Source organism: Sapajus apella, unplaced genomic scaffold (assembly GCF_009761245.1).
Source record: "Sapajus apella isolate SASKATOON/1434 unplaced genomic scaffold, GSC_monkey_1.0 scaffold29, whole genome shotgun sequence".
Lineage (NCBI taxonomy): Eukaryota > Metazoa > Chordata > Mammalia > Primates > Cebidae > Sapajus > Sapajus apella.
Genome location: NW_022436969.1, coordinates 15710502 through 15738440, shown reverse-complemented (window position 1 = coordinate 15738440; position 27939 = coordinate 15710502).

Genomic DNA, 27939 nt, shown 5'->3' with positions numbered 1-27939 from the left:
ATATATATTGGAATTTGATTGCTTAGTTTTAGGGTTGTGGTTTTCTCATTTATTTTTGAGATAAACTTTTAGAGAGGTCAAAAGAACCCCAGAAAGTCTGTGTTAATTTTAGGCCATCTTTTATTGAGATAAGAAAACATGACAATGGACCATAATGCTTAAACATATAACTGGCTAGAGTCCCCAGTGAGAGGTTATTTTGGCATGGTTTTGAATTTGAGAGCCCATTGCAATTCAATTTTAAAGCCAAATGCACAAAAGCCAATCAAATACAAGTGCTGAATATTTGAAAGCTAAATTAAAATGCAAGCACTGACAAAACAAAGCATTTTCTTACCAGAAAGAAAGGCCATCTCCAATTGAAGGAAAAAAAATCCCTCATCAAATTTCAAGGTACAAATCTCACAGACAAGGTCAACAGGAGGAAAATAACCCTCTCCACAAGGAGACCTTAAATGAGAGGAAGAAATAGTAACTTTCTTTAAGCAGGAAAAGAAAAGCCCCCTTCCCAGTGAATCCCATATGAAGAAAATCTCAAAGCAAATTTGGGAATTCTCTCCAAGAGAGACTCAAAAGTGGGAGAAGAGATAACCTACAAAAGTTGTGGGAAGGGGCTAAAAGTAACCAATACAGATACCTCACACCATAGTTCCAATGGCCTGTGATGATCCCCAAGGGGAATCAGCTTTGAATCCCACTTCTGACACCATGTATGTCAAAGTTAAAATAAAAATGTAGAGACAAATCTTTGAATTTAACATTTTATGTGAGATGAGAAAATTGTAATTTGGGGTATACATACAGACTGGGTGGTCTTCTGTATGTCTAAAGAGCAAAGAGAATTTTGGGAGCTTACAAGAAAAGAGAAATAGTATTAGTAAAGCTCTAGAGAGCTAACAAGCTCCAATTAGTGGGTAACGGTGGTTGGCAAAAGTTAGTTTTAGAGTTTCAGCAAGTTATTTCAGAAGCTATAGATAAAACTGGTTGTAGGTTAGAACAGTTTTAGCGTCTGGACTTTAGAGAATTACATTTCTAGATGAATATTATGTATCCTAAGTGTTTTTTCCCCTGGTTCTCTGACTATAATTTACTTGAGTATGAAAATAATGACCCAATTCAGATGATCAACATTCACACACTTTACACTTTTGTGATTGTTAGCTTTCATACTTTTACCTCCTCTTGAATGATTATAGTACTGTTTATAAATTTATCTGATTTATAAATCTTTTTTATTGTGGTCAGAACATTTCACATGATATCAACCCTGTTAATAAATTTTTAAGCGTATAATATGGTCTTGTGACCTATAGGTATAAGGTCATACAGAAGATCTCTAGAACTTATTCATCTTACATATCTGAAACCATATACCCATTGAATAGCCACCACATTCCTCTGAGCCTTTGGCAACCTCCTACTCTCTGTTTCTATGAGTTTGACTATTTTAGATACCTCTTATAAGTGGGATAAGGCAGTCTGGGCAACATGGTGAAACCCTGTCTCTACAAAAAAATACACGCACAAAAAATTAGCCAGACATGATGGCACATGCCTGTAGTCCCAGCTACTCAGGAAACTGAGATGGGAGGATCTCTTGAGTCCAGGAGGGAGATCTTGCAGTGAGCTGAGATCATGCCACTGAACTCCAGCCTGGGTGACAGAGTGAGACACTGTCTCAAAAATTAACAAAAACAAATAAACAAACAAAAAATAAGTGGAATAAGGCAGCATTTGTCATTTTGTGTCTAGTTTATTTTTCTTAGTATAATGTTTTCAGGATTTAGTCATGTTGTAGCGTGTGTCATGAATTTGATTTCTCTTTAAGGCTGAATACTACTACATTGTGTTGTTTCAAAATTGTAAATGTAGAAACAAATGTCCACTGACAGATGAATGGATATTCATCTGTCAATAGACATTTTATCTGTCAATGGACATTTAGTTGTCTCTACATTTACAATTTTAACCTGCCCCCCTACTATCATAGCAACAAACATTTCTTGATAAGTATTAGAGATATTTTCTGAAGCTATAAGAAAGTGAGACAAGTGGAACTATGAAGACTTCTAGTTAAAAATTGTTTTTCCTAGAGAACTTAAATACATACACACACACACACAGTTTCTTTTGGATTTTGTGCAAGTACATCTCCCTCTTGGGATGTGGAAAAGCACTCAGAATTATCATTCTAAAATACTTGAGGCATTTCTTCTCAGAGTTGTAGCCTAAAAGATGTTGGTCTAGCTCTATGAATATCTTCTTCTATAATCTCAATGTTTGTATAAATACCTAATTTACATTATTAATCCACATCAAGCAATGAAAATGTGAAGGATTCCAGCTTTATTAGCATAAAATTTTAAAGATAAAACCAAATGTAAGTGACCACTCAACTGTTCTATCCCAATTAAACAAATCAAATAAATCTTTAAGAGTTCCTTATTTGGGGAACCAAAGAAAGTACAAGAAGTATGTACTGATTTTAGATCTCTGTCCTTAATCCTGAGTATTCCATACAGCTTACCCAAATTCTAAATCAGCAATTCTTTTTTTCAGTATTCATCAACTTGCCCTCAGAATATTTTAATCACTTTATAGCTATAGTGTGAGCTTCTTGAAGAAATGCTGTTTCATTTTGATCTGCAACACTCAGAATGGGTCATGAAGTGAGGAGTTTGTACAGCCCATGGCAGCTACGGGTCCTGAACCCAATCCCTACCTTGTTAAAGAGCCTTCTAAATTCAGAATTGCTCTGAATGCTGCAAACCACAACTGATGTAATTGCAAACTGAATAAATCTTGAAGTCTTATAATGTAGACCAGATCAAATGCCCCAACTCTCATCTTCTAGCTTCTCAAAGCTACTTTTAAAATGTTCTCAAATTTCACAAATATCAAATGGGCTACCCTCAGATTTGCACAAACAGAAACAGTACCTATTAGTAATGACTGCTAAGAGAATAATCACACTGAAAAAGGCAGAAGCTTTAACTTACAAGAAACCATTAATGTGACACATAAAAAATACTTTCGGCCTTAAAGCACCAAGACCAAAGTAACTTATAATCATTGATTTCATCACCATAAAAAGGTAGAAGTGACGTGACTCAATTTTGGTAAGTAAGTTGAAACAAAACATTTTATCATTATACTATTTCTAGTGCAATGCTCATCTGTTAAGGGTTACAGATTTATCTGTTAGGACTTTGAAATAAAGGCAAAAACAAAAAATAGTGTGAAGGTTAATCTATTAAACAGTGATAGCATTGTCTAGGATTATGGCATAATCAGTAAAAATTATAAAATATTTACATATATACTGTATAAAATGTAGTTTCACATAGTGTTTTAGAAAAACATCCCAAAATTTAGACAAGGATCCTGACTAGAGAGTTGATAATCTAATAGGAAGGCAATTTTAAATTATTTTTAAAATAACAAGAATGTATCTGTAAGTGATTATGTGTTTGACATGAATCACTTAGCTAAGCATTTTATAGTCTCTCTATATAGGACATTTTAGATTTTTTAAAATGCTGTCAAACACCTAAAGTAATAAAGAAAGTAGTAAATGAAAATTTTAAAAGTAATAAAAACTGAGTCTCTGCTGAGAAAAGAGAAAAGTCAGTGAAAGGAGCTTCTTGTGTTACCTTGATGTTCAGAACGTCTCAACAACCTAAAGAAAGAAATGGCGGCAAATCAGTATCAGTAGAAAGTTTATTTGGGCCAAATTGAAAACTGTAGCTCAAAAAACACTGGAAAATACTCTGGAGAACAAAGGAGAGTCTCAAGTTTTTACAGAAAAAAGGAGAAATCAGGAGAAGGGGTGAATACAAAAGTTCTTTGCAGGAATTGTCATTGGTTTATAGAAGTAACATTAATTAGTGATTAGCTATACATAATTGAAATATGAGGTATGAGATAGGACATCCACTACTGTATATGTCATTGTTAGGTTAATTTACGGCTATTGGCATCAGTTAGTCTAGAGCTGATGTAGCAAATAACTTCAGGAGGTAATTACTTAGCTTAAAGGAGAAGACAGACATGACTAATGTTACATTTTAATGCCTCTCAAGACATGATAATTTAAAGGGGACTCACATTCCTCAGATAACAAGTTTCTTTTCTTCCTCAATCTGTTACGGGGGATGTTCTTCCACATGATACATAGCAGGTCCTCAAAACACTCTCTGTAGCATAAGAGTGTGTTATTATAGAGTTGTTTATTTATTTATTTTGAGACAGAGTTTTGCTCTTGTTGCCCAGGCTGGAGTGCAGTGACACGATCTCGGATGACTGCAACGTCTGCCTTTCGGGCTCAAGTGATTATCTCACCTCAGCCTTCCAAGTAGCTGGGATTACAGGTGCCTGCTACCACGCCCAGTTAATTTTTGTATTTTTAGTAGAGATGGCATTTCACCATGTTGGTTAAGCTGCTCTCAAACTCGTGACCTCAGGTGATCTGCCCGCCTCGGCCTCCCAAAGTGCTGGGACTGCAGGCGTGAGCCACCAAGCCTGGCTAGAGTTACTTTCATTACAGAAATCACTTCCTTCCTAGAGAGTGTGATGGCAACTGTGAATCTTTGGCCAAGAAATGTTTCCAGACACACGAATCCGTGAAGTCTGAATACTGATAACTCCCTTCCCCAGTCTGTGATCATTCATTGACTCTACAGTCAACAGAAATACCTCTAGGACATTTCGAGAACTCCATTTGAAAAACAAGCATCTGGTGATCACAAAAACATAGATTTTACAACCCACATTCATAAACCTGCTTTTTTTTTTTTTTTTTTTTCAAATGAAGGCTATCAAAAACAACCACCTGCCTGTGTCAAATGTGTCACAGATTAACAAACCTCCCTAAGGATGGTTTGTTAACAGCTGTGGCACCACTGTTGTATCTAGGGCCCATAAGTAATCACTGATGATGACTAATGGAGGAATTAATCCCCCAGGAAGTACTGTTTAGGCTTGATTTCATAGACACTGGACAGGTTGGGTAGGGGGAGACCAAATTAACTCCAATTGACTCATCATTTTTGACCTGCTCACAGGCTTTTAAAAGATAACACTCGGCACATCAATCAAGTTTGAAACACTCCTATTCAAGAAACATCCATCAAAAGTCATTTCTTTAATATTTCTAAAAATTACACAAATCAAGTTAGGATGTTGGAAAACATGGGTAATAAGAATTTATATTCATTAGATTAATATTTTATAAAAAATGTTCATGTTATCTCCCTATATTCTAATATTACATATTATTATACTAATTCTGTAAATGATGTATTGAGGGTCTAGTTATCTCTTGCCACTGAAAAAAAAAAAACAAAGATACAGTAATGTAAAATGATCTTCCCAAGGTCGCATAGCTAAGTACAGGAAAAGGTGAGAGAATTAAACAGATTTTCCTTTTCTTTCTCACAGATATTAAGTTCATTGCACACATCAAGGAGCCATAATGATAAACATTAGGCAACCAAAAAGCTGGATTAGAAAATAACTACAGTAAAAAAAAAAAGTTGGCTTATTTTTAAAATTGTTTTCCTGTCACCTATTTGAAAATGCCTTCATCAAGACAAAACTTTGTGATATCCATGTAAGACAGTATGACTGTGAATTTAGTTCTCTACAAATGCTTCTTGTAGCTGTGTTCTCTCTATAACACAATGAGAAATAAATGGTGATCTCACAGAAATGTACATGCTATATATGAAATCATTTCAGAGTCATGGAAAAGTATCCAAGAACTCTCAATTCTATAGAAGCCTTTCTGTTTATTGCAAATTGTTAATATATTTTAGGACCCTGTGAGGCTTTTTTTTTTAATTGCAACCATTGCTTATCAGATTATGCAGTAGAAAATTCCATTCTATAAATTGCATTTACTTCCTATAAGCAGGCCTCATCAACGAGAAAATGAGCTAGTTCAGAAAGCATAATTCAGAATTAAGATATTTGTGAAAACAAAGTGCTTTCCCCTATTTTCTTTTAACTTTACACATATGTTCAAGCAAAACCATGACAATGGTTCAGGGCCGAAATTCCCTTGTCTTGTACTTCATAAAGTGCTTTATAAAGTATGTATTCACTTAATATCCAATCTGTCAAAAATTGCTTGGGGATATCTCCACTGGCATCTTCTAGATATGATGAGGATCAGGAGAGTAGGATTTCCTACAGAAGTACAAAGTATGATTCATTCCTGAGGGATCATCTGAGCTTGTTTAGGGGAAAAAGTAGTTTATAAGCAATAATTAGAAATTCATTGATAGTATTTATGTTAGACAACTATTATAAATAATGAAAATGTGGGTTGCTTTAACTTAAAAGTTCAGCTTTAACTTTTAAGATTTTTTTTCTCATTGTGTAATCAGTAGATGTCTAAGTTGAGTTTCTCCAGAGAAACAAAACAAATGTGTGTGTGTGTGTGTGTGCGCGTGTGTGTGTGTGCTTGTGTGTGTGTGAGTGAAAGAGAGAGAGAGAGAGTGAGTGGGATAGAGAGGCTGACAAGTCCAAAATCCATACAGCAGGCTAGAGACTGAAAATTCAGACAAGAGTTGATGTTTTACTCTTGAGTTCAGAATCTGCAGGCTGAGTACTTGTGGGATTTTCATGTTGCAGTTTGGAAGCAGAATTCTGTCTTCAAGAAACCTCAGTGTTTACTCTTAAGGCCTTCAACTGAATGGATGAAGCCCCACCCCTTCAGGGAGGGTAATGTGCCGTACCCAAAGTCTACTGATCTAAATGTTAATCACATTTAAAGTAGAACCTTAACAGCAACATCTAAACAAGTGTTAGATCAAACACCTTGTCACTATAGCCCTAGCCAAGCTGACACATAAAAGTAACCATCACAGCAGATATGTTGAAGACAAAAGAAAAAAAGTTCTTATTTGGGGAATGACATGGAAAGTTGTATTTGAAAGCTCATCATGAGGATTTGTGAATTTTAGTTTTCTATCAAAATGTTCTGAGTTCTATTTAAATGATTCGAATTATTCAAATTTGAGTTGAAAGAAATGTTTAAAATTTGATTTCTGAAGTAAAAAACAATAATTCTGTAGACTTTAGTAGAGTCAGATATTTGTATAACTTTAATAATGCAAATGTGACTGTTCATTTAGTTCACATATATATTACATGTAATCATTTCAGTGATGCTTTTATGTGCTAACAGGTCATTTAAGCACTTAATACATGGACTATGCGATGTTCAACGTCTTCAAAGTTAATGATGTTGTCTTTATAAATAATAGTGTAACACAGCAGATTTGCCAGGGAAATACTTCATAACTAGGGGGTGAGTCAGGGGACTAGCATTTATGGTGGTTTCCACTTGTAGGTACTTTACATATGCTGACTCACTTCAGTCTTGAATCTCATCACAATGTATTCATCCCCATCTTACAAATGGAGAAATGGAGACTTAGATCATGCAACCAATTCGTATCAGGTGTCTAATAAGTGGTCAAGCTACAATTCAAACCTAGGCTTATATAACAAATATGTAAGACTGCCTCTCAATGTCAGAGTCCCATTTCTACTTTAGAAAGACATGAAATTAAAGTTGGCCATTTTTTTATTTGCATATTGAGTTACCTGAGTTTTCAGAATAATTCTCAAGCGTGTGCATCACAGGTAATGAATGAGGATGAACTGGTATGGGGAAAGGAATAAATCGTCTTTACCTCATGCTTCCTTCCACCCCCACAAAGTGTGTGCCACTCACACATGAAAAGAAAGGATGCTCACAGTTCACATTAACCACATTGATCAAATGGGGCCCTCTGCTGAGGTGGGGTAACAAACATGCAGCACAGGGGAGCTGACTATGTAGAATCAGTGCAACACAATATCAATTACATTTAAAAATAAGTTATGTTGGACAGACGCCCTACGCATTAGTCCTTGTCCGTCTAGACCTACTTGTTTTCAATTTCTGTCTCAAGTCCCACATTTTTCATAGTGTTCTTATACTAGTCAGGCTGATTTCATTTGCAAATGCAGAAACTCTCATTCAAATTGCCTTTAAACCACAAGGTTACTAACTTGAATATGTGGAAATCTAGAAATAGGGCCAGCTTAGTGTAGTCTTTAGGGCCACCCATCCTTTTCTTTCCATTGAGACTTTTCTGAACTGTCTTCAACCCATGCCTGGCTCCCTTCTGACCACAAGGTGGCCATTAGTGGCAGTGAGTGTTATGCGAATCCTGGCTTATATGTAGCAGAAAGGGAAAGAAACTTCTTTCCAAGCATGGAATATAAGTCTAAAATAATTTGCCATAAAATTATATTTTTTCTCAAAGTATATTACAATTAAGTTGCTATTTTGAACGTTAAATGCTATTTTGAATTTTTTTTAAAACCTTCATCTTGATTGAGAAAAATTAATTTGTTCAACTCTGTTCACCTGTATCTTCTTGTTCAAATAACTGTTGGTGAGGTTTATTCGTAATCCCTCTCTGTAACTGGATATTAAATGCAGACAGGAAAAACTCAAGCTTTATTAGGAATGAGTCAGGAAGAAAATAATGCTGTATGGGCAAAACACAGTGTTCACAACAATCACCCATCTTTGAGCTATGTAGTTTGGCTCTGGTAGAACTACTTTCATATCATAGTTGCTTATATACATTAATTTTGTAAAATTTTGAATTTTTAAAATATTTTATACAATAAAGTGTTGACCTTGACTTACCTTGTTTTATAAATTGATTATGAAATATTTTATATATACACTAGAAGGCATATGGCAAATATGGAAAGTATGCAGAAAAACAGAATGCCCAGTTCCCAGTGCTAACCCCTAGGTTGGGAAGCAAAACATTACCTCTACCATTGAAGCCGGCTGTATACCTCTTCAGCATTTGAAAATCCCTCCCTCCATTCAGAAGTCATCGCTACCTTGAAGTTTTGGTTCTCATTACTTTGAGGACTGTATTTATAGTTTTTCTATATATTTAACTTTTCCTAAACAACACAGAAATTTTGTATTTTATATAAATAATAATATTGTATGCACAGTTTTGTTTGACATTCTCCCTCTTAATATTCTGCTGGTGATGCTCATCAATATTCTTATTCACTGGTGTGCAGTATTTAATTACATGACTGTATGATACTGTTTCTTCTGGGTGATCATTCTAATGATAAGGGATATTTGGGTAGTTTCCAATATCCTGTTATGCTAAACAATGTTGCCATGGACCTTATATGTCCTTATGCATAAAAGGTATGCAAGACTTTAGCGTATACATATTAAAAACGAATTGCTGGATTCTGTAGAATACGCATCTTCAACCTGAATTAGTATTGTCTTCAAAGTGGTTCTATGAGTTTACAACAGTTCACAAGTCTTCTTTGCAATACAGTCATGCAGTGATTGATTTATGAGACTTAATTTTTTTTTATGTTTACATATATGGATTTAAATAGTGTCTCAGGGCTGGTACAGTGGTTCACGCCTGTAATCCCAGCAATTTGGGAGGTTGAGGCAGGCAGATCACTTGACCTCAGGAGTTAGGGACCAGCCTAGTCAACATGGTAAAACTCCATCTTTACTAAAAATAGAAAAATTAGCCAGGCATGGTGGCACATGCCTGTAATCCCAGCTACTCAGAAGGCTGAGGCATGAGAATTGCTTGAACCCAGGAGGTGGAGGTTGTAGTGAGCCAAGATCATGCCACTGCACTCCAGCCCTGGAGACAGAACAAGACTCTGTCTCAAAAAATAAAGAAATAAAATAAAATGAAAATTTAAAAAGTAAAATGGCATCTAATTCTGGCTTTTCCATAATTACACATAGGGATAAACACGTCTTTTTGCCGTTATTTTGAGTATTTATGTTTCTGTAAAATGCCTGGTTGTGCATTTTATTCCTTCTTATTGCCTTAAAGATGTATATTACAGATAATAATCCTCTTTGTGGTTAATATTAGGCAAATATCTTTTCCCAGCTTTTCGTCTTGTTCTTCAATCTTTAAAATACTGTCTTTTAATCACTGAAAGTTTTAAAATTATCCCATAGCTAAAATTGACTCTACCTTGACAAATTGCACTTTATATGTTTTAATTAAAAAACCAATTCTTTACTAACCCCAATTTATATAAAACAGTCTTATTTTTTCTATATATTTTAAGTCCTGCTTTTCAAAAAATTTAATTCACTTGAAATTTGCTTCCATGTACAATTTAGTTTAGAGATTTTCATCTTACTCCCTTTTTCCGTATGGGTAATCTATTACCCAGTAGCATTTTAAATATTTTCCTTCTTTTCCCATGATCTGCCATGATAGCACTGAAATATAATAGGTTTTAATTTATGCATGGATCTAATTTTAGACTCTATTCTGTATAGTTGGGTCATTTGTCTATTTCTGCATATATACCACACTGTGTTATAAAAAGCCTCAATCTATTGTAGGGCAAGAATCTCACTTCTTTCTTTTTCAGGAGTGTTTTATACTTTTTATACTTCTTGACCCTTTACGCTTCCATTTAAATTTTGAAACAGCTTGTCAAATTGCACGAATTATCCTGTTGGGGTTTTGTTTAAAATTCCTTTGAATTTGCAGGTTATTTTGGGGAATTGTTATCATTACAATAGTGAGTCTTCTTGTCAATAAAAATAGTGTATTGTACCATTTATTTAGAAATTTTTATGTTTCATTAATATTTTTATAATTTGCCCATGAAATTGAATTTTTCCAATGTATCTCACAATTCAGTTGCTATTTTGAATGGTGTTTTTTATTTAATTACATTTTAACTGTTAGCATCAGATGTAAAAGAAAGATACGCAATTAATTTCTGCTTGGTACATTTCTTGTCTTTTTCTATTCTCTTACTTTCAACTTTTCTTTCTCTTTATAACATGTTTCCCTTTTTAAGCATTCTAGAGTTTGGTGATTTTGAAAATGTAGCCTTGTAAGTTTGTCTTTTAATTTGATGAATCATGAATTTATATTTTCTGATATTTATGGGGTTCTTCTTGTATTTATATTGTTTTCTGTTTGTGTTTCTTGCTTTATGGTTTTCTTTCCTGCTTTTATAAAAAAAAATTAATATATTTTAAATTCAATTTTTTACTCTCTATTGACTTGTTATATTCTTTTACTGATATCTTGTGGTTACCTTAAAGAATAAAAAGTATATTTGATACTATAGTTTAATATAAATTAGAAATTTTATTACTTCCCAGAAAACTCTAGGACATTAGAACTCCGTTATTCCTCCTGTGTTTTGTGTTATTGCTATCACATGTTGTAGTTTTATATATTACATATTAGATATTATAAGCACCACTGGCAAAGATTCTCCCCATGACCGAACTCTAGCCAGGCTCCTCTGAGCTGCTATAGATGAGTTCTCAACCTTGGCCTAGAAAGACTTAAAAACACTAACATAGTAATAGCTCAAGGCCACATTCTGAAGATGACACATCACTCCCTTGAAAGGACCTACTTGAGAAAAGTCAAGACTGCAAAAATAAAATTTAATTTGTTTTAGCCAATACCTGAGCAATACCTTAATTTGTTTCAGCCAATGTCCCCCAGGCTCTGTGGGAGGATAGAGTCCTAACTTCAATAATTTCCAGCTAGCAGAAACAGCAGGCATAATCTCATTTGTATTAACTTTTGTAATATTTCACTTCCCTGACTTTCCTGAGCCCCCACTAAACTTCCCTGCTCCTTCATTTTCCCTTTAAAATGCCCAATGACCTCTGTACAAATTAAAGTTGAATTTGGTATACATTGGACTTGTTTCTCTATTGCAATAGCTACTACTGATTAAAATCTGTCCTTACCACTATAACTAGTGTCCAGCTTTATCACTAACATCACAAAATGTTACAATAACAACAGCATAATAATTGTTGTTCTGCACAGTTGTCATGCATTCATATTTGCTCAGATGTACACCATTTCCTTTCCTCTTTACTTGATTACGATCATTTTCCGTCTTTCTGAAGAACTATCTTTAATATATTTTATCCTATTGGTCTGCTGGCAATACATTCCTATATTTTATTTGTAAGTGGCTTTCTTCTCCCTTCATATTTGGTAGCTATTTTTCACGGAGTATACAATTCTATGTTGACTGTTGTTTTCTTTCAGCACTTTAAATATGTCATTCCATTGTCTTCTAGATTATATTGTTTCTCTTGCAAGACCATCTAGAAATTTTTGTTACTTCATTGAAAAGCTATCATTTTTCTCCTTTTGGCCACTTTTAAGATTTTCATTTCCTCTGTTTTTCAAGTTTTCCTCTGATGTTTCTAGATATGTTTTTATTTGTATCTATCTAACTTAAAGTCTGTAGGGAGTTCTAAATTCTGTATTTTTTATCTTCAACCAGTTTTGAAAAATCTCACGCAATTATATCTTCAAATGTTGTTTCTGTTTTGTTTGCTCTCTGCTTTGATTTTGGGACTTGATTCGCATGTATATCTGACCTTTTTACCATGTTCCATTTGTCTTTTATACTCTTTTCTGTATTTTCTAGCCTTTTTGCTTTCTGTCCGTCAGCCTGGATGTCTTCTACTAACTTACCTACCAGTTCATTAATCCTTTCTTATGTTTTCCAATCTGATATTAAACCTAACAACTGAGTTCTTACTTTCAGTTATTGCATTTTTTAAATCTAAAATTTCTACTTTATTCTTTTTTTTATAAATTGCAGTTCTCTGATGAAATCTTAAATGTATCATCTATTTTTTGAATATATTAATCATGGCTATTTTAAACTCCCTGTCTGCTAATTCAAGCAACTGTGTCTTCTACACGTATTTTTGATGCCTGACTTTTCACTTTACTTCTTGGAAGTCCTATTATTCGTGGCTGAATGCTGGACATTGTGTGTAATAAATTGTAAAGGATATAGGTTATGTTATCTTCTTTCAGAGGGTTAACTACAAATTACTTTAATACAATCGGGATTTCAGCTGACCTTAACTGTGTTGCTGTTTTTGTAAGGCTCTGTTAAACAAATGGTTCATCTTTGCTGTTAAGCTGTAGTTGCCCAGGCTCTGAAAGGAGGATCTGGATCGGTTTACTAGATTGATTCCTTCTTGGACGACATTGAATTTTTGTCTGTTTTGTGCAAAACATCTCTCTACCATTCATCACTTTCTATGTAGCTTCTCATCTTCCTACTTTGAGCAATTCAAGAATTTGAAGGCATGAGAATGTCAAGCTGACTTTCCTACATGTTCCTTCCACTAGGATTCCATACCCCACGTGGCTGCTTTGACATATCCCTGATCTCTAAGTTTTATTTCTCTAGTCAGTTGGGATTGCCAACATTTGCTAAGTTCTCTGACTCTTACTAGTGTCCCCTAATTGGAACCTCTGGTTGTATTGGTAAATATCTTGAGAAAAGAAAGATTGCAGAATGCCAGCTAAAGTCTGTGTGGTTTTTTCTCTATAGGAGATTAGCCTCTGTAGTCCTCTTTGCCTTGGATGTTCTCCAATGCTTTCAAGCAGAAGTCATTTATTTGTTGTTTTTGTTTTGTATTCTGTCTAGGTTTCTTAGTTGTTTATTGTGGACATGCTGGTCTTCTGCAAGCTATTTTGTTTTACCCAGAAGTAGAGTTTGTACTTGATTTTTAAAATATTCATTTTTAAAAATAAAATACAAGTACAGAAAGGCCATACTAAAACACAATTGCTGAGGTTACTGGATTATAATGAGGAAAATGCCTGTAAGCATTAGGTAAAGAAATAGAACTTTTCCAGATACTTCAGCATCTACTCCTTATGCCTCCACTCAGCCTTAGCTTTGTCAATTCCTTCTTCAAAATGGCCACTATCGTGAATTTGATGGATCTTGTTTTTTAAGACTTTTTCACCCAAATGTGTAATCCTTGATATCATAGTTAAGTCTTGTCCATTTTTGAGTCTTGCCCATTTTTTTTTCCCCATTTATTTATTTTATTGCATTTTAGGTTTTGGGAGTCTTGGCCATTTTTGAATGTGGTTTAAGTACCTTTAGTCTATAAGTTCTATCTCTGTCCCCTCATCTCCCTTATATCTATGAAGACCTTGAGTTGTTTGACCCTTTTCTGAAGTCTGGATGCTGTTGGACAATTGTTCTATAGAGGTCAATTATATCCTGTTAATTGATGGTGCTGTTCAGTTTTATACCTTGGCTGAATTTCTGTCAACTAATCCTATCTGTTACTTAGAAAGGAATATTAAATTCTTCAACTGTAAATGGTGATTTTTAAATTTCTACTGTAGTTTTGTCAAATTTGGCTTCACGTATTTGGAATCTCTGTTAATACGTATTTAGGATTGGTATGCTTTCTTGATTAATAAACCCTTTTATTTTTATCTAAGAATATCATTTGTAATTTTCTTTGACTTGAAGTTCACCACTTGAGTTAAACTCAGTGGTTAACTCAAGGCCCTGGTAAGCTCTGTGACAGAAAGCTTTGCTTTCTGTGTCTATGAATTTGAGTATTCTAGGTACCTTAAATAATGGAATTGAACAATACTTGTCCTTTTTGTTGCTTGGTTTATTTCATTTAGTATAATGTTTTCAAGATTCAGCTGTGTTGTAGCATACATCATAATTCCATTCCTCTTTAAAGTTGAATAATATTCCATTATATGTATATACCATATTTTGTTTGTCCATTCATCTAGTGATGAACATTGAGGTTGTTTCTACCTTTAGGCTATTGTGAACGATGCTTCAGTGAACAGGACTGCACAAATATTTGTTGAAGATGCTGCTTTTATTTCTTTTGGCATACATGTAGAGACGGACTTACTACTCATCATAAGTTACCTGTCTTTAATTTTTGAGGCCCCATCACATTGTTTTACATAGTGGCTACACTATTTTACTTTATCACCAGCAATACATGAAGGTTCCAATTATCCAGAACTGCCGATATTAAATACTTTCTGCTGCATTTTGCTTATTTGTTATTGGCTTGATAATAACTATCCTAGGTCATGGATGTGAAGTGGTAGCTCTTTGTTATTCAATTGGCATTTTCCTAACAACTAGTGATGTTGAATACTTTTTCATATGCTTATTGGCCATTTATGTATCTTCTTTGAAGAAATGTCTATTCAAGGTTTTTGCCATTTTAATTGGATATTTGGTTTCTTTGTTGAGCAATAGGGCTTCTATAATTCTGGATATTAATCCCTTATCAGATAGATGCTTTACACATATCTTCTCCAATTTGTGAGGTGTGTTTTTACTCTGTTGATATTGTACTTTGATGCACAAAAATTTTTAATTTTGATGAAGTCCAGTTTATTTTTCTTCTGTTGTTGCCAGTACTTTTGGTGTCATAGTGAAGAAATCACTGCCAGTTCCAATGCGTAAAGCATCTACCATATGTTTTCTTCTAAGAGTCTTAGAATTTTAGTTCTTAAATTTAGGTACTTAATCTATTTTGAGTTAATTTTGTATATGGTATAGGTAAAGCTTCCAATTTCATTATTTTGCATGTGGACATTCAATTTTCCCAATAAAGTTTGTTGAAAAGACTGTCCCTCCTCCGTTAAATGATCTGACACCCTTGTGAAAAATCAGTTGACCATATATGCAAAGTTTTATTTCTGGGCTTTTAATTCTAATCCATTGTTGTATATATCTATTGGTAGCTTGGATTGCTACAATAAAGTAACATAGCAACTGAGTGGCTTATAAACAACAGAAATGTATTGCTCACAGTTCTGGAGGCTGAAAGTCTGAGATCAGGGTATCAGCATGGTCAGATTCTGGTGAGGGTCCTTTTCCAGGTTGCAAACTGCCATCTTTTCATTGTATAATCACATGGCAAAGGCAGGTTGTTGTCTCTTTTATAAGGGCATTAACCTCTTTCATGAGGGCTTCACCATCATGATCTAATTATTCTCCATTGATCCCACCTCCTAATTCCATCACATTGAGAGTTTATGTTTTAGGGGGTAACAAACATTCTATCTATATCAGTCTGACCTTATGTTAATACCACAATGTTTTGATTACTATAGCTCCATAGTAGGTTTTGAATCTAGGAAGTGTGATTTCTTCAAATTTGTCCTTTTGCAAAATTATATTGGCTATTCAGGATTCCTTTTCATGCCATATTAATTTTAGATTTTTTTAATTTATGCAAATATTATTTTTAGAATTTCAATAGGAATTGCATTGAATTTATAGATTGTCATCTTAACAATATTGTCCTTAATGCAAGAACATAAAATATCTTTTCATTTATTTATATATTTTTAAATTTCTTTCTGTAATGTTCTGTTTTCAACATACAAGTCTTTTGCCACCTTGGTTAACTTTTAATTCTAAGGGTTTTTTTTTCCTTTTGTTGCTATTGTTAATAGGTTTCTAAAATTTCCCTTAGGATTGTTTATTGTTAGTATATTGAAATGTACTAATTTATGTATGTTACTTTTGGATCCTGAAATTTAGTTGAATTCATCTATAAGCTCTTTCCAGTTTGGATGTCTTTTATTTATTTTTTTCTTGCCTTTATTTTTCTTGCACTTATTCTTCAAAGAGAATAATTTAATATTAAAGAATAATAATTATTATTTCTTCAAATAATCTGTCTGCAACTTTCAATATTATGTTTAATAGAAGTGGTGACTTCTATTACACTCCTACTATACTTGTGTTATTCCTGACCTTAAGGCAGAAACTTTCAACCATTTACCAACAATTATGAAATTAGACACAGGTTTCTCTTATGCTCTTTTATCATGCTCTGTATGTTTCCTTCTATTTACAGTTTGAGTAGTTTGAGTGGGTTTTTTAAAAAAAAATTTATCATAAAAAAAGACTATTGAATTTTGCCACACGTTTTTTCTGCAACAATTGAAATAATCATGCAGGTTTTTTCTTTTGTTTTGTTAATGTGGTATAATACAGTGATTGCTTTTTATGTATTAAAACAATCATTATAAATCCCACTTGGTCATAGTGTACAATCCATTTAATATGTTGATAAATTTATCTTTTGAGTATTTTGTTGAAGGTTTCTATATAAATATTTATAAGGGATATTTTTCTATAGTTTTGCTTTCTTGTACTGCCTTTGGTTTTGGTGTCAGGGAAATGCTAGCCTCACAGAATAAGTTAGAAAGTGTTTCCTCCTACTGGAAAAATTTGAGGATTGGGGTTAAATCTTTTTTAAATGTTTAATACAATTTACTAGTAAAACCATATGGTCTTTTCATTTCAACCTGCAGGACTCTCTTTAGTGTTTGTTGTAGGGCAGGTGTAGAGGTAACAAATTTGTGCAGCTTTTGCTTATCTGGGAATGTCTTAATTTCTTCATCTTTTTTGAAAGGCAGTTCTTCCAGAGAGAATGCTTGGTTGACAGCTTTTTTTTTTTTTTTTTTTTTTTTAAATGAGTTAATCTTTTAAAGCACATTAAATGTATCAGGTCGTTGCCTCTGGATATTTCTGATGAGAAACTGGCAGAAAATCTTAATGATAATCCCTTGTATGTGATGAGTTGCTTTTCTCTTGCTGCTTTTGAGAGTCTATTTAGGTCTTTTGACAGTTCGATTGTCATGTGTCCTGGTACAAGTCTTTTTGAGTTCACTCTACTTGGAGACTTGGAGTATATTGAGCTTCTAGTATTTGCACATACATGTGTTTCATCAAATTTGGGAAGTTTTCAGCCATCATTTCTTCAAATAATCTTTTCCCTATTTCTCTCCTTTTTCTTCTTCTAGGATTCCATAATTTTTATATTGTTCCTCTTGGTGTTTAACAAGTCCCTTAGGCCCTTTCACTTTTATTTCTTTTTTTTTTTCTTTCTTCTCATACTCAAGAACTTTAAGTGTCCTATCTTAAATTTTTGCTTATTCTCTCTATTGCCCGCTCAAATCTGCTGTTGCACGCTTGTAATACATTTTTTATTTCAGTTTTTTTACTTTTTAGCCCCAGAATTCCTTTGGTTCCTTTAGTAATAACCATCTCTTTATGAATATTCTAATTTTGTTAATATGTTGTTTTCCTAATTTCTTTTAGTTCTTTGCCCATTTTTTTCCTTAGATTTTTGGTCATATTTAAAGCCATATTTTCCTCCACACAAAAGAGTTTGTGTGGTTAAGTCTTAGGTCTGGAATTCCTTATGAATAGTTTTAGTTATTTTATTTCTTTGAATGAACCATGTTTTTCTGTTTCTTTGTATGCCTTGTTTTCTTGTTATGTAACAATTGGACATCTGATCGTTAAAATGTGGTAGCCTGGAAATCCTATTCTCCTTGTCTTTTTCTCATTCTCTCTCTCTCCCTCTCTTTTGTCATTCAATGCTTTTGTAGCCCATTTGTGGTTTTTCTGAGACTTTACCAAAATATTTTTGCAGCAGTTATTTCTTGTAATATGTAATCACTGAAGTCTTCGTTCCTTGAACTTGTGTTTAGCTAATGTCTTGATAGAAATGTACTTGAATGCCAAGAGCTGTAACAAACATAATAATGAACGAACACATACCAGAAAGAAAATAAGAGAATAACCCCCTTCCTAATCTTTGCAGTCTGGCCCTGTGCTAAGGCACTCCTTCACCAATTAACCTAAGTTGTTCTGAGCCCAGGGATCAGCCCGAGATGAAAGCTTAAGGTCTTCCAGGATTTTTCTGAGCATATATCTTGGCTGGGTATATGTGAGGTTTCAAAAAATGTCCCATATATCTAGCTGTTTTTGAATGTCCTCATTTCCTAAAGAGTCTCACTTCAGCTTCTTCTTCAGTGTCTCCTGTATGACTATGGCCTATTGTATGCTTCTACTTGTAATCTTTTGCCCCAAGCATCTGTAGGTTTGTAGCTAGTCCTGTAGATTTTATGAGTAGTTCCTGCCACTTCCTGTTTTCAAAGTTATGCAAAAGGGGTGACTTACATAGGTCCCTTCAGGTATTCAACAGACAGGTGAGAAGAGATGTACACAATAACATGCCAAAAGATCTGTTCTGCAATCTCTGATTCGGAGGGAGGGGCTGGAAACTGGGCTGCCACCTGCAGCAAACCAATTCTGCCATCATGCAAAGGAGGCGCTGAATAAGCGTTAAGAGCTCCACAAAACATTCCTTCCATTTCGAAAATGACTTTTTCTTGTTTGGTCATTTGCTTGGTTGCAATAAATATTTGACTATTATTTAGAAACTCTGCAAAGTTGTTTCAGACAGCTTCTGGTTGTTCTTTCAATGCTTCTGTGGAGAAACAAGAATGGGGAATCTCCTAATAACAAGTGATCCTTTTGTTGATGCTATTCCTCTAATTTTCTTTTGATTAGTATTTGTATGATGTATCTTTTTTTGGTACTTTTACTTTAAACTAGTTGTACTGGAAGTTAGGTTTATATAGATATCATATAGTTGGGCTATGATTTTGGTTTTTTATTTTATTTTATTTTGAGACAGAGTTTCACTCTTGTGGCCCAGGCTGAAGTGCAACCGCGCAATCTCACCTCACTGCAACCTCCGCGTCCCGAGTTCAAGCGATTTTCCTGCCTCAGCCTCCTGAGTAGCTAGAATTACAGGTGCCCACCACCATGGCCAGCTCATTTTTTGTATTTTTAGTAGAGATGGAGTTTCACCATGTTAGCCAGGCTGGTCTTGTACTCCTGACCTCATGATCTGCCTGCCTTAGCGTCTTCTCACAACTCATGTCTTAAAATTAATGTGTTTTGACTACACTTAATTTAATTATTGATGAGTTTGGATCTAGGTCTACCATTTTATCATCATTTGTTTTTGTTTGTACCCCTGGCTTTCACAATTCTACTTCCCATGTCCTGTCATCTTTTTGGATTATATTGAAGTGGAAACATTTTTAAGTATTCCATTTTAATATATTTGTTATAATTTTGACTATCCTCTTTGGTTTGTAGGGCATTTGTTCTAGGGGTTACAATGTATATACTTAATTTTCTTAGTCTACTTAGAATCAGTAGTTTACCAATTAAGTGGAATGTAGAAACCTTACTACATATAGTTGCTTTAGTTTATTTATTTTGTACTATAGGTGTCATTTATTTGACATATATATTGAAAATGACAATGGATATTATTTTTTGTTTCAATTGTCCAATAAATTTTAAAGGGCTAATGAAGAGAGGAATAGTCATTTATATTTACCCAGATATTTATTGCTTCTGTTGTCAGTCCTTCATACCGGTTATCCCACATTTCCTTTTGTTGTTGTTCATCCTCAGTTTGGAAAACTTCCATTAGCAATTCTTTTAGAGAAGGCCAGGCAACAAGCTCTCTTAATTGTCCTTTATTTGTGAATGGGTTGGATTGTGTACTCTCCAAACAGACATGCTAGACTTTAAACTCCAGTAATTTAGACGTGACCTTATTTAAAGATTGGGTCTTTACAGAAATAATCAAATTAAAATGAGGTTACAATTAATCTAATATGACTAGTATTCATATAAAGAAATGGGAAATTTAGACAAAGAGGCAGATATGCATAGGTGATATGAAGAGTCACAGAAAGAAGACATTCATCTACAAGCCAAGGGAAGAGGCCCAGAACGGCTCTTTCCTGCCGGGCTCCTCAGAAGGACCCAACCTGCTGGTGCCTTGATTTCAGACTACTAGCTAAAAGAATTGTGAGACAATAAATTTCTGCTGATTAAGCCACCCAGTTCATGGTACTTTGTTATAGAAGTTCTTGCAAACTAATGTAGTCTTTATTTGCTTTCATTTCTGAACGCTTTTTCACTAGAAATAGAATGATGGGTTGATAGTTTTTTTTTTCATAATTAAAAATTTTATGCTGGTTTCATAGTTTCTTATGAGAAATCTGCAGTAACCAAATAGCTGTCTCTCTCAAGGTAATGCATTGTTTTTCTCTGTCTTTTTTTCCCCAATATTTTTACTGTGTTTATAGTTTTTAAAAGTTTGATTGTGATTTGTCTTAGCATAGTTTTTTGTGTATCCTTTTTGAGGCCTGCTGAGCTCCTTGAATCTGTCCTGTTTCATACTTGGAAAGTTTTCAGTCATTATTTCTTTGTATATTTTTCAGCACCAGTTTTTCTCTTCTCTTTAATGAATTCTGAAGACTTGCATGTTAGATATGGATATTACTGTTTTATAGGCCTCTGAAGTTTATCTCACTTTAAATCTTTTGTTTAGATCTAATTATTTCAATTGATCTTTGTTCAAATTCACTGAATCTTCTGTCATTTCCAGTATGCTATTGAGCTCATCCAGTAAGGTTGTCATTTTGGTTATTGTGTTTTTCTGTTACAAAGCTTCTATTTTTGTCTTCAGTATCTTCTATTTCTTTACTGAGAATTTCTATGTTTCTATTCATTTGAAGAGGGTTTATGATTGCTTGTTGGAACATTTGTTTAATAGCTGCTGTAATATGTCTTTTAAATAATTCCCATATCTGTGTCATATCTTGATTTTTGTTGATTGTCTTTTTCCCAGATGAGTTGGGATTTTCCTATGCTGAGTAATTTTAGATTTTACTGTAGACACTTTGAATACTATGTTATGAGATGCTGGTTTTTATTGTATTTTATTAAACATTATAATAGTTAGTGGGCAATTAACCTAATTAGACTCATACCACAAGTTCCTGTCTTCTGTGTATTATGGTTCAATGTCAGTTCAGTTTTCAAAACATTTGCAGAGCTATTTGAATTGTCTCATGTGTGTGCCACCCAGTGGCTATTCTGTGACTTGGACAGTGTTCTATTGTTAATTCAGTTCTCAAAGACTTTGGCATGCTGACCAGATCCATTTATTCATAGCTCGTGGGTAAGACCGGGAGCTCATAAACAACTTTACGGTGTTGCTTTTTAAAATTCTTCTCTCTCCTTAATATTTTTTGGCTATCTGGAATTTCTATTTTTAGTTATCTGGCCAAAAAGCTGGGGCTTTAATTATCTGTTCTGCCATGAACAATGGGAGAAGAGAGAGAGAGAAAAAGCAATGGTGATTTGCTCTGCCATCTTAGCACCACAGCGCCACTCATCAGAGAGGAGTTTTCCTTTCTCTCAGAGTTTTGTTTCCTGCAGACTTTAACTGGGACCTCTACTACCACCATCAGATGATTGTTTAGGGGCTGGGTTACATGAGAATGGAGAAAAGAGAAAATATCTTAAGAGTTTCCTCACTCTACCTGAGCATTAGGCAGTCCCCTTTCTACTCTTTGAGCTAGGAGGACTGTCTTTGAATTCTGAATTCTGGATTTCTTCCCATATCAGCCTGCTAGTATTTAAATTTCAGAGCCTGCAAAGCTGCCCCATGCAGTGCATCCAGTTTTAATAGTTACATACAGTGTTAAAGACAAGGCGTTTATTCATCTTAGCCAGAACTAGAATTGTGTCAAATCTTTACTCATCCCACTCTTTATTTTCATTGTTTTTGGCATTCATTCTCTCTCTCTCCCTCTCTCACCATTTCTCAGTCTGCCAGAGAGAAACTCATTTTATTAACCTTTTCAAAAGATTTTTTTTTGTTTCATTGACCCCTATTTTGCTTTTCTATTTTACTGATATCTGGTTTTTTATTTTTTCTTTTCTACTTATTTTGCATTTAATTTTTCATTCTTTTTCTAGATTCCTAAGATGGATACTAACTTCATTGATTGATGATTCAAAAATTAGATCATGGTAAAGTTTTAACTTTGCATTTTCTTCTTATGATAATATAAACATTTACTATTATTTATTTCTTAGAGATGTTTTCTATGCATCATACACATTTTGATACATTATTTATTTTTATCAAATTTAAAATATTTTCTGTACTGTCATGTGATTTCTTTTTTACATCATGAGGAACTTAGATGTGTTTTGTTTAATATTAAATATCTGGACTTTTTAAGATATCCTTATTTTATTGTTTTAATTCAAATTGTGATCTAAGAATATATTGTATATTATCTCAATTATTTTACATTTACTTTTTTTTCATCCTTTATCTTTTTCAAACTATTCAGCATTTTAATAAATACGTTGCCCATAAACAGAACTTAGGCTGAGTTATAGATTTTTCAAAATAAGTGCAACAAAAATTCTTTAAAATAGAATTTATTTGCTTTTGCAATGCATTTATATAGTTCAAAAGTATGACAATCATATTTTCATTTTTATATGTTTTGCCCTCTTCTTTTAACCAACTACGTTCTTTCTATCATTCCTAAACATTTCCTCCAAAGCAAATAACCAGTATTACAAGGCTCTTGTATAGTCTTCCAGATGTTCTTCATATATATATATATACATATTTGAGATGGAGTCTTGCTTTGGTGCCTAGGCTTGAGTGTAGTAGTACAATCTTGGCTCACTGCAGCTTCTGTCTCCCAGGTTCTAGTGATTCTCCTGCCTCAGACTTCCAACTAGCTGGGATTACACATATGCACTACCACTCCAGGCTACTTTTTGTATTTTTAGTAGAGATGAGGTTTCGCCATGTTGGCCAGGCTGGTCTCAAACTTCTGTCCTCAAGTGATCTGCCCACCTTGGCCTCCCAAAGTGCACTATTACAGGCATGAGTCACTGTGCCTGGCCTAGATGTTCTTTATGTATGAACAAACATATAGGAATATATATATATATAACTTTATGTATGAACAAACATATAGGAATATATATCTTTTTATTTTTTATATATACAAGTTTGCATAGTACACATATTGTTGACTTTCATTTTTACAAAAAAATAAATCTTTGAACACTCTTCATATCAGTACATGGAAAACTTCATTTACTTTACTGCTGCATAATATTCCTTTCCATAAATTCTATTTAACCTGACTCCTCATTACAGGTATCCAAAATTTTCTCTTTTTTGTCATTAAGATAATGCAGAAATAACAAATATTGTCTTATAATTTTACATATGTGCAAATGCATTTATCTAATAAAGCCTCAGAAATAGTAGAAAATTTTTACAATTATATACTTTTTAAATATTAAAAAGTAATATTATCTTTGCTAAATTTACCTCCAAAAGAAGAGCAATAAATTTACATTTCCATAAGTAATGTATGAAAATGTGTTTGCGTAAACTCATCAAAAAAGTATGTTAACAAGCTTTTGAACAGTGTTCAGATGACTAAAAAATTGTAAAGCGGCATACTTCTAATCTTCGTTTTCTTTATTAATAGATAGTTCAGCATCACTCACATTACAGCACTATTTATATTTCCTTTCCTGTTAACTAAATTTCATATGCTTGGTTCAATTTTTAATTGAATTTCAATTACTTTCTTCTTATTTCTGGGAATTTTGTATATATTAAAAAGAATTTATACTTTTGTCTTTGATATATGTTAACCATATAGTTCCCCAATATTTGTCTCTTGACTTATGATACTGTTTTCCTCATGCTACATTTTATATTCATAGAATCCAATTTATCTATGCTTTTAAAAACCGGTTTCTGGGTTTGGGTCATAGGTAGAAAATTCTTCATTATTTAAAGATTATAAGTTTTTCTTCTAGCATTTTCATTTTTTATATTTAAATCTTTCATCTACTTGAATTCATCCTGAGCATGAGAACTGACTCCTCTATTTCTTCATCATTTCTGATTGTTCTATTATTCATTAAATGGTTCATCTTTCTGTCAGCTTTTTGAGATATAAGACTATATCATATACCATATTCCTTTATACATTAAGATTTATCTGAACTTTATATTCTAATAATTCTGCCTATTTATCTACCATTACTACACAGTATAGTTGCTAACAACATATAACAATATAAAAGCCTAGAGCACTGTAGCTCTGATCATCCCTGCTTCGAAAATGCATGTTGTTGTATAACATGGCAGGTCTATATAGGGTTTTTGAAAACTCTTGAATACTGACATAATTCTCATAAATCTTATCGTATTATCTGATCAAAATCATCTAGATTTACCACATGTTCAAAAATTGCTTTGCTCTTCAATTTTTTTGTTTTGTTTTATTTTTCAGTTCTTTCAGGGATTTTTTTCCCCTTTTTAAACTTTATGCTTTTGAATGATTTTTAATAATGAACTGTTAGTAATAAAGATATTTCCATATAAAAATAATTATTTAGCAATGCAATTTTAGGTTTTCATTAATTTTCTTTTAGTACTCTGAAAATCTCATAGCATTATTTTCCTTTTGCTGCTGTTTTTGACAATGTCAGCTCTCATTTAAAATTTTTATTTATTTGTAGGTATACTGAAATCTGAATGATCTCTTTGCCTGACATACATTTTCTTTATTAGACCTCTCACTCCATTTTTAAATTCTTGCCTTGCTCCTTGTGTTTTTTTAAAAATCTTGATTATTGATCTTTTTAATCTTGGTCCTTGGTCTTTTTTAAAATATATTTTTCATCTTTTTAATATTTATGCTCCATTTTAAGTGATCTGTTCAGATTAATCACATGATACACTATATCTTCCTTTATGAACTTTGAGTCCATCAATCAACCTTTCTATTTCATTTTGTATTTCAATTATATTGTTATTTCTAGAGATTATTTTTGGTTCCTCTTTCAATATTTTTTGTTGTCTTTTATGGTCTTTTTTCTTCCTCTTATTTTCAGCACTTTAAAATTTTCTTTAATAAATGTTTAACGTACTGAATTATGTTTTGTCTTTTAGGATAAACCATCATCCCAGTTTGCCCAGCGTTGTTCTGATTTTAACACTGAAAGTTCAGTGTCCTGGAAAGTACCCGAGTCCTGAGCATATTGGGACAATTGGTCACCTGAATATCTGATCTCCTAACAAGTCTGATTCTACATATTGTTTCTGCTGCTTTTGTTGTTTCTGCTCCTTTTCTCTTTTGCTTACTTGTTTCCTCATTAAAAAAAAAAAAATTATGATGATGACACTCTCCTACTCTTTGAGACGTTATCTGTGGGGGTCTGAGAGCGGCTTTGAGACAGCATTCAATGGAGTGGATTGGAGTTTGCTTTTAGTCATTCTCCTAGGGATGCTACCAATCCAGGACCCCTTATTTTTAGCTTGTTATTTTGAAATATTTCAAATTTACAAAACAGTTGCAAAAATGCTGCAAAGAACTTTCTTTCATTCGTCTGTCACCCAGACTCCCAAATGTTAACATTTTGCCGCATTTGCTTTATTATCCTTTCCTGAACCACTTGAGAGTAGATGCATGGATTCTGCCCCTTAACTTTTAAGTATTTCAGCATGTTTTTCCAAGAAAAAGAAGATTTCATACAGTCTGTGATCAAATGCAGGAAATTTATTTTAATATATAAAGTCCACATTCACATTTGCCAGTTGCTCCAACAAAGTCCTTTTTAGCAAGAAAATATTTCTAGTTCTGCATTAGTTTTTATACCCCTTCAGCCTCCTTCAATATGAACAGTTTTATTTCACTGACATTTCTGAAAAGTACAGGCTATGTATTTGCTGAATGTCCTCTTGTCTGGATTTGTCTGATGTTTTTTCTTACGATTAGTTTCAGGTTACTTGATGTAGCCATATAAATGATGTTCTCCCTTCAGTAGAAGACCACCTTAAATATATGAAACTGCCTGACCCTGGCTTTTTTTTTTTTTTTTTTTTTTAACCATAAAGCAGTATGCACTTTCACCGTGCTGCAGTGTAAGGGCTAGCTGGTGTTACCTGTAACCGGGGAGGATCACTGCCCTTTGAACAGTCCATATCAGTCAAACAGACCTTCTTCCCACCTCATTTTTCAGGACAAGGTTTTTGTCCTTGATGTTTTCTTAATTCATCCTTTGACGCAGTTATGTCCCTTGACAATTTCCTGCTTCATTTGGAGGTCTCTATTCTCAGACTGCTCCTATGCCCACAGGGCACCCTAACTTCCCTGAGGTTATTAAAATGCAAAGCTCTAGATTTTCTGGAAGTGGCAGCACTCCTCAGGGCTCTAGGCAGCCTTAGGTCCTATTTCTCTCATCTGAATTTTTGTTCCTGCTTAGTTGCAGACCTCTGAGGTTTTTCCTGATTTTCATATAAGCCTAATTATGCATTTAGAAGTATATTATCCATACCTTATGTTGTATTTTTAAGCTTTTTTTTTTTAGTGTGTTTTCAGAATATTTAGCCACATTGTCAACAGATACTGAAAACATGTACTTTCATATCTATTTCTAAACTCATTCACTGATTTCTTTGTTTCCTCACATATTAATTTATTCAGAAAATACTTCTGAGGAAATTTGTGGGGCATTAGGAACCCAAACGTAATCTTATCACCATTTTCCCTCTGTTTTGTTATTTCCTCCTTCTGAATGAAACCCAGAAATGCGTTCCGAGGCAGGTAAGTTACAACCATAAGGCTTACGTTACCCTCATCATCTCAACAGAACCTGTTTTGCCCCTCAGCTACACAGCACTCCTTTTCCAATTCACTAAGTCCCTTTCCTCATCCTGCTTTCCATAAAAGCATGTACTGAGCACTTAGTGTGTGCCAAATATTGTGTTAGGTTAAGGGTAATCAATGCCCCTGTTTTAAGAAACTCATAGAATGGTTGAGACCGCAACCATGTAAACTGTTGGCTGCAAAGATGAACTGTGAGCTTGTTGCAATAATAATTAATAACGATAATAACAAACACTTACACATTATAGTGCTTCTCTGTGCCAGGCACAGTTCTAAATGCTCCATGCGTATTAACTCATTTAGTTATTCGAACCACCCCAAGGTGGGAAGGGATTATTTTCTACTCATATTTTGCCAATAAGATAACTGGAGTACAAAAAGTTTGGTAGAAGCTAGGAAGCTTGAGCTCAGCTTTTCAAGATTTGAATCAAGACAGCTGTACTTGAGAGTCTGTGCTTTTAATCCTCATGGAAAGCTACAATCAGAAAGTATGTACGAGGCACAGCAAGGGATCTACAGGCCTCACTTATTTATGCAAGCGCCTTAAAAAGAGTCTTTAAGCTCATATTTGCATCGTCCACAGGATCTAGTTCATGCCTTGCTTCTGGCAGGTATTAAGTGTATGTTTGCT